Source organism: Argiope bruennichi, chromosome 2 (genome assembly GCF_947563725.1).
Source record: "Argiope bruennichi chromosome 2, qqArgBrue1.1, whole genome shotgun sequence".
NCBI lineage: Eukaryota > Metazoa > Arthropoda > Arachnida > Araneae > Araneidae > Argiope > Argiope bruennichi.
Window position 1 is genome coordinate 84,519,074 of NC_079152.1, and position 12,985 is coordinate 84,532,058.

The following is a 12,985-nucleotide window of genomic DNA, read 5'->3' on the forward strand; positions in this document are numbered from 1 at the left end:
GAATGAAATGCCAACAATTTATTGTTTTGAAAAATGTGTCTACTATATTTTTTGCATTAAAAAAATAATATTCACCATTTTTATCACATTTTTTCTGTCAAGGAATTATATATATTATTTATAATTATTGATGTTAAATTTTTTTTAAAAATAATGTGCAACTAAATTCGCACTTTCCGTAATAATAGAGCAGACAATGAAAAAAAAAATGAATTTATATAAAAAACCCAATAGAAATATATACCAATTTATATAGAAACCAACGTCGGAGTTCAACCTTTCATTTTCTTGTATACGTACTCAATATTCGTGCTTAGCTTACTATGAAGTATAATTTCATGCTTAATTTCGTAGTGAAAATAAGCTGTTATGTAGATTATCTAATGCACATATTTTTTTCTAATATTTGATTCAAATATATAATCTCAGTTTAAAAACCCCGTACCAAATTTCATTGTTTAGCCTTTCTCAGTTTCGAAGTACCATTTTCACTGGCAGACATAAATAAAAAAAACTTTTTTGTGCTCATCATGGTGGTCTAAAAGCGTGGATATTCATTAAATCTATAGATAGAAATTTTTGGCTAGGATTCTTTCTTTTTATACTTAGTATACGAAGAAGTAAAAACTGGACTAAAATGAAAAAGGAAATTTTTCAAAAATCGCTGACATCGCTGCACCTTCAAACTTTTATCGTCTTCTGAGCATTGCTACATCTGCTTCATCTTGCCTCATAAAAACCCGTGACTGCTATAAAGGATATATAATAATTAATTTGCCGGGAACTCATTTACCCCAAACCTTTTCAATATTTGCGCGCGATTCTTTGTCTATTTAGATTGCTATCCCCTGTTCCTCTTCCTGCCTAATTAAACTGGATCTGTGACATAAAATTATTTGCGGCATCAACCACCGGTGGTAGAACCTGTTACTCGATCGCATGAAGTTTACCAGCTAGTCTGGGAAAAGGGGAGCGTTTCATTATGTTGGAGGTTTAACGTGTTTTAATAAGGAGGGCGCCACGCCGTTTCATTGAGCCTTTGATGCGTGCTACGGCTCGAGAGTGCTTAGGGAGTAATTAAAAGACCCGAGAATATGATTATTTTTAAGCTGCCTGTGACGGGTCATAAAAATGTAATGCTGCGATTATTAATTTTAGCTGGGTTGTATAATATTTATAAGGCAAGATATCTTTTATATCCGGATTTTATATTTTTATCTGCGAAATTTTCGAGCGATAGACGCTGAATGTTGTTAGTATTTTAAGATTTATTGGTGATTGTTGCCGATTTATATGAAAATAGCTGCCACTTTTTAATCTATGTTACTTTTGTGTTGTAAATACATTATTGCATTTGGCTGTGATAATAGTATAAAAATTGTAATCTGAAGCTGAAGTCATCATGCAAGTAATCTTACTGCGCGTTGTCTTACATTACATTCTGACGTCATTCTCCATTTGCACTATTGCTGCACAACTAATGAAGTTACATTGCCTTCATTATTGGTATTTGTTAAACAGTTAGTTAAACCAGTGGGAGTGACCTTCCAAAACCTTTTCGCCTATTCTAATAAAGATGTTATCCCAGAAAGCGCCTTGTATGGCACTGACGTACAATGATTACGAAATATTAACCTTAAGCGTGAATTAGCATTTTTATTGGATCTGTCATGTGATACTCGGCGATTTTTCGAAACTCGAAATTTTGTTTTAGATGCTTTTCTCCCAACCGATTGAAATAAGAATATGCCATAAAAGTACAATTGTAGTCACAAAATGCCATACGAAATATTTAAGTCACTGCGTTTTTGATTTACCCCGTTTACATATTTCTGAAAGTACAGACCAACAGACGGTCAACCCCTTATTGGATTTGGCTCAAAATTTGTTAGATATTATCAATCAACAACCGGTTGATCGTATGTCTGTCTGTACTTTCAGAAACATATAAACGCGATTAACTCAAAATCGCAATGACTTAAATATATGAAATTTGGTGCGTGTTATGGTGACTACGATTATAATTCCGTATCAAATTTATTAAATTTTATTTTAAAAGCAACTAATGAAATGCAAAAAAAAAAAAAAAAAAAAAAAAAAAAAGAAATAAAGGTAAATAAACTTTCCTCTCTTACCCCCGTAAATGGAATGCGGTATTGAGCAAGTATTATGATTTGTAAAGAGTATTCCATCGCTGGGCGAATGATTGTCAGATAGTCTGAACATGTAATCAGAAGTTGGCTATTCCGACCCGTCCTGAGGCGCACGGATAAATCTGAGTGACCGGACTGCCGCTATAGCGTTGGCAGGAACTGAGGTTGAGTCCTAAAGATCATCACGGGCCACGGTAGAGCCCTGCCTCCTATGAGAGGTGCGTCCCATCATCGATAAGGGGTAACCGACACAACACCTTTTCGAGGTGCCGAGATCCAACCACCATGCTGGGAGCTTCTCATCCTCTTGTTTGAGGTGCCCGCTAGATTGTGGGCGAGCGATCTGAACAAATAAGACAATCCTAATTGGATTAAATGGTTTTATATATAACAAGGTTGTGTGTGTAGAGTAGACATTTGAAGGGAATCGGTAATCATTTCAATCCTAAAACCAATTTATTGTTGTCTTGACATATTATTGATATTGATTATTGAATGTATTTTAAAATCCTGGATAATTTAAGTTAATCAAAGCCATAAACGTGCTTGAAATTTTGCGCGTAAGTCAGCAAAGATTAGCGTCAAATAGTGAAAATAAGGAGTGAAGTCATAAATAATTGTATTTCTTTGCTTTTAGACTGGCTTACTATTTCTATGCAACGCATCCGATATCTGATATGACAAGCAGTCTCCGCAGCTGAAAAGTTCAACTACTTGTAACATCACAAATCAAGACTAATATTTTTTGCATTTAGGAGATGTTGGAGAAGCGCATTTCACAGTTTTTAAGTTTCCAAAACAGAAATTCACATTTTTCCTAATTCAACAATTTAATTGAAGCTTTTGATATTAACAGTTAAAGGAGCTTTATCTCCAGACACTATATATTTTAGATGTTAGGTTTTAAAGGGCGAGGGTAAAAATTAAAGATTCACACGATTCTTAGCATTAAACAGTTTTAGTTTCAGTAAAAGTAATTTTATTTTTAAAATCGCAAGAGTTAAACAATTATTTTAAAAGCGCCGATAAAGTTTGGGTGATTTCTTATTGATTTCAGATATTTTTATTTATTATTGAACCATTATTTTACATAAGCTGTTTAAGGATTCTTTTCATTTTTTTTTGTTTCGTTAAAAATATTCTTATGAGATTATAACTAAAATAAAAATACTAAAACACAAGAAGACTTAACGTGGAAACAATGACTGTTGTGTGTAATGGTGAAACAAGAAAAATCCGAAATAAAATTTCATTACAGAATTGTTTTGAAGAAGTTTTTATGTTGTCTGCGTCTTGTGAAGTGGCATTTCAGGAAGAATCAGTGACTCATTCTTATGTCTGTGAAATTCCCAGAGTTTTATCAACCGTGGCTGAAGATGCGGATGATTACATTTGTTAACTGACGTTTTAAAAATGCTGAAGAACTGAAAACGAGCACTGGTTGAGACTATAAACTTGCACATAAGTTACCACATTAGCATTTTTATTTTAAATTTTTTTGCAGATAATAAGGAATTATCAGCTCAAGCGAGATAATTTTGCATTTATACTTCGAGATATTTAATAGATTTTGTGTAATTTTGGAAAGTGCCAAGTTCTTATAATTAAAGAATCTGTATATAGAATATTATGGGGGATTATTGGTGGTAGTAAGAGGGAGAAAAGTGGAGTGAAAAATGCACAAAAAGTTTGAAAAAGGAACAATTGGAGAAGTAGTTAGGCAAACAAAATCTAGTAAAAAAACATTTACTCGTTTCGTATCCATTCTGTTCATAATACGAATTAATAAATGAATTCTATTATTGAATTATAATGGCTGCTGATAGTTGTCATAAACATACATATGTGTGTGTAATTAATGCATACGAGGTAACGTTTTTGAAGGCACAAAGTGACTATTTATATTTCATGGTTTCCCCCCCCCCTTCTTTTATTTTATATTTTTACATTTCACCATGTTTTGAATTATATAGTACCAACAGCCAATGGGCATTTTTTCTCTCCAGTACTTAAAAACAAGAATAAAGCCATTCTATAAACCACTATTAGTTTAATAATGTCTTGCCTTTTTGTTTTTACATTTTTGATTGTAATAGCAGTAAACTAACCATTGGTAGTGGTGTATCCATACTTTTTCCGTATACTGTTGTATAAAGGTGTTATATTAGAGAACATCTTGCATGGACCTTATGTACAATAATTACGAAACATTAGCATTTGGCGTGAATTTAACATTTTATTGAATCTGTTGTGTGATTATTGGCGAGTTTTTTTGGCGTTAATCCCTGACATGCGGTTAATAGTATTCAAAAATCGCATTTGTATTTTAAACGCATTTTTCTCAACAGACTGAAATCAAAATTTGGCACTGAATTACAATTGTAGTCACCATAACACATACCAAATTTCATATATTAAGTTATTACGTTTTTGAGTTACCGCGTTTACATGTTTCTGAAAGTACAGACCAACAGACAGTCAACCGTTTGTTGGAATTGGCTAAAAATTTGGCGTCTACACTATAGATATTAAATCTCTGTACCGAATCTTATGCATCTAACTCTTCCGTTTTGTTGTTATCCTGTTATCTTATATTCGAACGGCCGGACAGACAGACTTCCTCTGTAAGGATTTTGCTCAAAATTTGATAGAAATCTACAAATTCGGTATTAAGACCGTAAACCGAATTTCATTCATTTAGTTGAAAGTGATTTTGAATTATCTTTGTCACGGACAGACAGACATTTCCTAGAAATGTGTTTTTCGAACTCAGGGAAATCTAAAACGTGGAGATTGTCAAAATGTCAAGTTCGATTTTTTTAAAAATTTCTTTTGACAATTACAATATTTTCTCTGTACTACATATGCGAGAAAGTAAAAAATAAATTAAAAAAAATCTTCTCGTATTTTAAAGCTTTATTAGAATCTAGACCCAAAAAATAACAAAAATAATTTGACAAAAAAGAATTTTCTCTTATTCTATATTATTAATACAGTCTGAAAGAATTAATTAAAAAAAAAAGCAGGAAAACGGCAGATATATCAATTATATTTCCTAACTCATTCCATCGGATTTATTTTCCGAACTTATTAGATTGAAAAGGTAGTAAGCTCAAATTCAAGAATGCGTCTATTAACATTAAATGGCTTGTTAATACTATAAAATTGTTGTCAATTTGTGTCCCTTAGTTCCTTAATTGCTTGTCACCAAACTGCTAGTGTTGGCGTATTCACGTTACCAAGATTAAGAAACTTTCTGACAGAAACGAGTGTAGTTAGTTGTAACGTTAACACCGGTCGCCTAGAAGAGCAAACTAATTTAACTCAGCATTTGGCATCTAAATTGATTTTCGTGTTTTGGCTGTTTTAGGCAAAACGTGTCGACTGTCTTGGGAACGGCCGTCTTTTTAATGGTACAGGCTGCTAGGTCATTTATTTTAATATAGGCTTTCGCCGTGCGTTCGCCTCAATTAATCTGGCCATAAAATTAGTCCTCGGCTCTGTAATGGGTCGCCGTACAGTGTGTCGGGTGAAACATGTTGTGGAAGGGTGCAAGTTTTCAATTTGGAATTCCCAAGCTCATAATTTGGAGCTAGGGTTTTATGAAGGTGGTGTGTGAGGGAATAAGGTGCCAATGGTGAGGTGTGATTTCATAGTCCCCCCCCCTCCCTGTCTTAGATTTTAATGTTTTTTGCCCTCGCTTGCAAGATGTGTTTGAGGGTTGGGGTTATTATGAGAAGGGGAAAAATGAATTTGCTTGCTGTTTAAGGGGGACCCCTTCATCCTCTTTACCTTCGAGGAAGGGAAAGAAAGTGAAAACACGCAGAAACATATTATTTCTTGAAATAAAAACTAATCAGTAAAAGAAAATCAGGCCAAATATTTTTTTCCTGTATTGAATATTATTACTACACCTGCGCTATTAATATTTGACTTGTGTCATACGATGGTATGCGCGGATTATATTTAGAAATGACAATATGTAACATAGTTGATGTTTGGGAAGTGATTGAAATGATGGAATATTAAACATGAAAACAAATTTTAAAAAATATACTGAGTTATAAAACAGTAAACAGTAATGATAACAAAGTTGTTGAATCTTATTACGAAAAGTAATAAATAGTTCTCACAGGGAATAACAAATTAAATATATTTTGTGATACAGGCTGCTAGGTCAGCTAGGCAGATCTTTCGCTAAATTCCATAACTGAAAAATCTTAAGTTTCCCTTATGTATGCTGAAATATGGCCATGGGAATAACAAAGGAATGATATTATAGAACCACAACAAGATTAAAAATAACAATAAACCCCCCTTTTTTTTGTGTGAATGTAGCACCCCAGCAATGAAGTTATATATATATGAATTACGAAGTTACGTTTTAAAATTGCACCGATGTTGTAAACATGTGAAACATGCTCCAGTGAAAACATTTAATTGAAATATATTATTATATTTCGTGATTAGTCACCTTTTCTGCAAATTTAGAAAACTAGCTGCCAAATACACTACGAATTTCGTTACGTTGTTAATAGATACATAAATATGCACAATAATATACGTTTAAAACGTGTTTTTTGTAAGCGTTGTATCATTATATTGAAGTGCATTTATGTACTTCGCTACAAATACCCGATTATATCCATTTAGCAATAACAAAATGATTGAATGTCATTACTTAAAATATTAAAAAAAATGAATATACTGGATGAATGATAAATATTTCTTAATAGTGTTAAAATTTTTCCCTATATTTTCTGAAAGCAGAAAATATAAGAAAAAAAGAATCTGAATATTTGATACTAAGTGAAATGTTTTTTTAGCTGCATTATGAAGACATTTTTTTTTTTTTTCATTTAGCATTTAATGTGTAATAAAAAAAATGACATATATCCTTCTTTAAAAATTAGACGAGTTTTGAGAAATTATTTTGATGTGTGCGATGAAATATTTAAAGATTTTTAATTGCTCCATATATTATGAAAAAAAAATTCAGACAATGACAGAATTGATTTTTTTTAAGTATTAGAATTTTTTTTTTTTTTTTGAGAGACTTAGTTTTTGAATAGATGTAATATCAAGCCTAAGCACAGTGTATTTCATAATGCCTTTTAATTTTTCAATCTCTTTTACTTTGAAAAAGGAATCTTTTAACCATCTTTGATATTAAAATTTTTGAAGATAGATTTTAAATGAATGTTCTTTTATTAAAATCTTTCTTTAGTATTGATTAAAACTCTTATCGAAGTTAATGTGTCTAAAATGAGAGAGTCTGAAAGAGCGAATGGGTAAAAAAATGTAAACTTAAATAACGGAATAAAAAAGGATGTTTCACTCTTATTTATCTCACACTTTTTTATATTATTATTGAATTTGAAATTTATATTAATGCTCTTTTACAATTTTTGCTAGTAGTGCCCCGCCCTTGTTGCAATTTTTCTAACAAATTAATTATCTTGAACGGTAATGAAATCGGAATATTGTATGCACTAAACTGCAAAGATCACACTCGGTATTTTATTTCGAAAATCCGAATATCGTAGAATCGAATTTCCTATCTTATATTCTTATCTTCTATTTTTCTAGTTTCATAAATCTTGCTACAATTTTTTAGAACAGATGTATCTGTTTTAGCGCCGCGGTCTGCCTACAGATGGCGCTAAAGGTCCTTGTTCGTCATTCCGTTCGATGGCGGGTGGTTCTTGGAAACAGATCATTCCAAGCTGTTAGTCGCGAGAAGGTGGCAGCTGCGAACGGGCGCCCCTGTGCGCCCAATGATCATTTGCACGTTAGTCAGTAGTAGTTTATACTTGCTAATCAGTCTTCCAAGCAGGGGCGGCGAATTTTATCCCGTGTTCTGTATCCCGGAGGAACAGTCAGACTGACTGAGCAGCACATTATTTTCATATTGAATTTCTAGTGGAATACTTACGCATACGGAGCTGTGACTAATGCCCGCAAGCTGAGCTTATGCGTCTTCCAAAAGAATCGGAAGAAGATATGTAAAAAAAGTTTTGGAAAAAGTTGGTTTTCCCTCTACAAAGATATTCATATTAATGTATAACTTTAAAGTGAGATCAGAAGTGCATATCAGAAGTTTCTGTGTTACTTCTAGAGTTGTTTTAGATTCAGCTATACATATTGTGCGAGTTCTGTCACACCATTGCGATATATATATATTTAGTCGATTTCTTGTGTGGTAAATACTCTTAACAAAATTAATTGTAGGCTGAACATTTATTCTATTATTCATCAAAAAAAGAATACTATGACTATTTTCGTAATTTTGGCCTTGAAAATATCAAATAGAACAAGTGATTGAAATAATAAGAAAAGAAATTTTATTAATACAATATATCCAACTATTATTATATTCATTCTGATATTTACTCGAGGTATCTTAAAGTTTTGAACTAAAGAAAATTTCCTCGATTCCGAATTCTGAAAAATACTTTTAAGGCAGAAGTGCCTTACATTCAGAATCACACCTGTAATAAATTTTCAACATCTTTTTTAGCCACCGTACTATTTGATTAGTCTGGTATCCGATATTTAATAATTCATTAGAAGATTATTCATATATTTTAAATTGATCTGCACTTTAATCGTGCTGAAAGTATAAATAATAATCTGTGAATCAATAAGGCAATTTCACATCTTGTGCCTTAAATGGTTTATTTAATTCGGAAAAATGGAAAACAAGGAGAAAAATGTATATAATGGAAGATTTCTTCTGTTTTTTAACGAGGCCTGCGTTTTGTGAATTTTTCTTTGGATAGAAATTCTCTAATAACCAAATTGATTAATTTTTATTATTGGAAAAAGAAAAGAAAAAGAGACTTATTTAATGACTGAAAAATAGATTTGGATACGAACTTTAAAGACTTGGTTGAATGTCACTGAGGTTTGGTAAGCAATATATTTTTTTAAATTTTATTTGATAGTAATTCTTTAAATGTAAATAATTCTTTATTCATTCGACTAGTTATTGCTGTATTTCGAAAAAAGAAATTTTTTATGTTTTAATGTATTTTAAACGATTTTCTTACTGTAACTTCTCATACCTAACTATTATACCTAGGAAAAGTGATAAAATGACGTTTTAGCGAATTTTACATTAACGAATAATGAAATTTTGTTTTTAATTTTTTAGAATTTAGAAATACAGATAAAAAAAATTGAAATAATGGCTTAAGTGGATTTGTTTTAATACTTTGACATTTAAATTCAATTTGATAGAATAACTTTATTCTAATATAGTTTATGCAGTACTATATTTTATGAACTAATGCTAAAGGCAATTGTAATTTAGTAAATAGCAGTGAAATAGTTTTTTTTTGTTGTCAAATATCATTTTCATCTTCTCTTTTATCATCATATTCCGATTTTTCATTGTGATAAAATACTATAAATACATGATATGTATTATACCTACAAGATAACAGATAAAGATAAATATGTTCCACTTTTGATTCGTATATTCCATTCTTGAATTAAAATTATAGACAGTTTAATGAGTATATTGAATTAAAAAAATTTTGCTGCATGCTGTCACTCGCAATTCTTTTTTCTTCTTTTGTATTTCTTTCTTTAAAGTTGGAAGTTTGTTTATTCGAAAAGCATCATTTTATTGGTTTGAAATGTTTGAATCAATGTTGAAGCCATTGACTTTAAAAAAGATTTCTGAAATTAAACAATTCTTGCCAAATATAGTTTCATTACATAAAATATAATTTATGAAATTGAGATCTGATAAAATACATCAATATAATAAATTTATTAATATTATTTTTAGTTTTTTAGATTTAATAATAATTGATATAAAAGTTAATTTTTCTTCTTTTTTTTTCTTGATAAAAATATATTTATAATAATATCCTTAAAAATTTTAATAAATTGATACATTTTGTGTAATTAATTAATTTTATTAAAATATCCAATTTATTTTTTAATAGTGTTTTTGCATAAATTAGTTTCTTATGATCATGATGATACCGAAGCAAATAAGCAGTTTTAATTACTTTAGCAAATGTAATAAAAGTTTTAATATTTCTTACTCCTTTAAAAGCCCAAGAGAGTTATTATTCTCTCTACTAGACTCGTCTCGCTTCACTTCATTTGCATTTTGAAATGATGTGTGAACCAACACTGTTTGTTTTACCTAAACTGCTCCTCCAAAGTTTATTTGCACTTTTTCAAAAAAGAATAAGGTTGTTTGGCTCTATTGTGAAATGCGACCAACCCGAGAATAATTTTCTTTAAAGCATGACGGATTTAAGAAAGAAGTTCAGTAAAGAAATTGTTTACATTTTGTAAAATATTTAATCTTATTAATGTTTTTCTTTTTTTAACTAAGACTTGGTTTACAAATTTTTTTTGACAAAATTTTAAATTTTCTTTTTTTTTATGTATGTCTTTCATTTTTTTAAAAAAAAGCATATTATCAAAAATTTTCATATAAAATTTAAAATAAAAAAAAAGAATAAAAATTTAAAATAGAATTTGAAAAAATATGTGATAATAACAATTCGATAAAAAAAAAAAATCCCGCTATTTTTAGCTTCTTCTTATTATTATTTGCCTTAAGACATTTTTAGAGCTAAAAGTTATAGTTTTTCAAGAAACATGTGAATTGAAAGATTTATTTCAATTTCTTGAAACCTGGAGCGCTGATGAAAATCAGAATGAATGAAATTATATTTTCGCTAAAAGAAGAGAAGGCCACTGTAACACGCATGATGTTTATTGAAAGTGGCGAAATCGTTCTGTCACCAATATTTTTACTCACTCCATACCAAATATAACATCAGTTGCTACTTAATAAAAATAAATCTATAGTTATTAAAAAATATTTTAAAAAATTTCAGAATAACCCACATTTTCATTACAAGAAATCTAATGTCCTAATTAAAGAATCAAACATTAGCCAGAGTTCTTATGTCTGTTTGAATGTAATTGGTTTTTAATTTTTTTCCAATCCTAGATAAATTTACGAGTTTTGACTGACCACGCTTGCTCTAGATTTGCGAAAAGCAGCTTCTAGTTACATTTTTCGAAGTTAAAAAAATCCCAACTCACTTTCAATTTTTGAGTTTCTATCACAGATGATAAAGCTATTTTCTCTTTGGAATTCCTTTTTTTTTGTTACTACTCTTTCATTTCAACTCAATTCGCGTGAATATAATCGCTGAATTATTTGTAGAATCACTTCCCATCCGTACTTTCGCTGCTCGTACTCTACTATCTTTATCTGAAGCAGTTTTTTACAAGTGGACTTATGATCTTTTTGGAGTGAGTATTGCCGATTTGAACGATGTCACCCTCCATGGTTTTCATCCTCTTAGACGGCGAAAAATTCTTCATTAACTAAAGTAGTCTATTCTGAAACGTATTCTTAATTCATGCCGTATCCTTTGACGATAAACAGATCCTTTATTAAGTTTTAGAGAATCAGCTTTTGTCTACATCTGAAACTCCACTTTTATTTCCTTTAAAAACATGATTGTGCAACAGCATGAAGATTCTCCTGTTTTTCTGATGGATGAGTTGATAGTCTTGAATTAATCACTGTTTCAAAATCACACATAATAATATAAAGCTCTTCATTTTGTTAGAAGCGCTTTTCTTAAGATTTTTATGAGTATGATTTTTAGCATTCCGATAAATATTTTTCAAAAGCTCCCCTACAGTGGTGAACAAGGCGGATTAAATTAAATTAATCTTTAAAGTAGCGTGATTATTTAATTTTTTTTTAGTCAGTGTTCTTTAATTCATATTCCAAACTAATTTTTCCGCTTACCTGAATGTATCGTATTTGGATGGCCGCTTCATGAATGAAACTTTTGAGAACAAGTAGATAAGGAAGTAACACAAGTGACTGGCGTTGAACAGTGTATTCAACCGCCCTTGTTTCACTTCACTTCTCTTTCTCTATTTTCAGACAGAGGTGGTCTAAGTGTTGACAGAGGTCCAATTGGGAACACTTTTTCACATGATGCGTTCACTCGGCGCTGCTTTTAGTTTTTTCAAAATCCAGTATTTTCCCCGTAAACTGGAACGCCTGTTAACACAAGAGTATAACAAAGAGGATTCAAAATCTCTTTTCACTATAATTTTCGATTTAATTTTGGTAATTCCATTTGAATCAGCAAGATTATAAAAATATTTCGGATTTAGTATCATTAAGAAAGTTTTATCTTTAACAAAATTTTATTCAAATCAGTTGTAAATATTTTAAAGTAATATACACACACATACACTTCAAGGTCAGAATTATATGCTTCTCTCTGTAGGGGGCTTCAGTTAATTTAAATATTTATTTATTTTAACTTTTTATTTATTTTGAGAGAAAATCAGTCGATATTGAATTTATTGATTAATATTTAAATTAGAAAACACCTGGGGGAGTTTGGGGGTGTCATGTCAAATAATAAAGGTTACATTTATTATAACATTTCTTTTTTCAAACTACCACCGCACATCAGCGTGGGATGTATGTTTCACGATTTAATTTAGTGTGCATTGTTCCATTATAAATTTCACGTTCCTTCGATTCAGATTGTTTGGAAATTTTAAACCCCAAAATGCTTTTTTCCCCCCTCTTTTTCTCATGAGCATGCAATTCTTCTATTCACAATTTTTGAATTTTCAACATTATGGCATCATTAAAAGAACGGCATTTGATGTCTGTTTAACTTGCTACGATACTTGTTAAGACTTGAATGCTTCATTATATATTAATTTCTCTGGAGGAGTAATCTGAATAATTAATGAATGATAAGAGTGATGAAGAATGCATTTAAATAGGGAGTAACAACTGGAAAGTCTTT

The 12,985-nt window shown here is 30.6% G+C and overlaps 1 protein-coding gene across 7 annotated transcripts in view; it reads left to right on the plus strand.

The window, feature by feature from the left end:
- LOC129990271 (uncharacterized) overlaps nt 1–12,985 on the plus strand; it is a 171,463-nt gene that overhangs the window by 36,672 nt on the left and 121,806 nt on the right. Inside the window, exon 1 of one of the 7 annotated variants that reach the window (XM_056098142.1) lies at nt 7,896–9,065. The exons of the other annotated variants lie outside the window; for them this stretch is intronic. The gene's annotated coding sequence lies outside the window, so the exon portion shown is untranslated. Of the gene's footprint in view, nt 1–7,895; nt 9,066–12,985 lie in introns of those variants that run through there. 7 annotated transcript variants of the gene reach the window in all.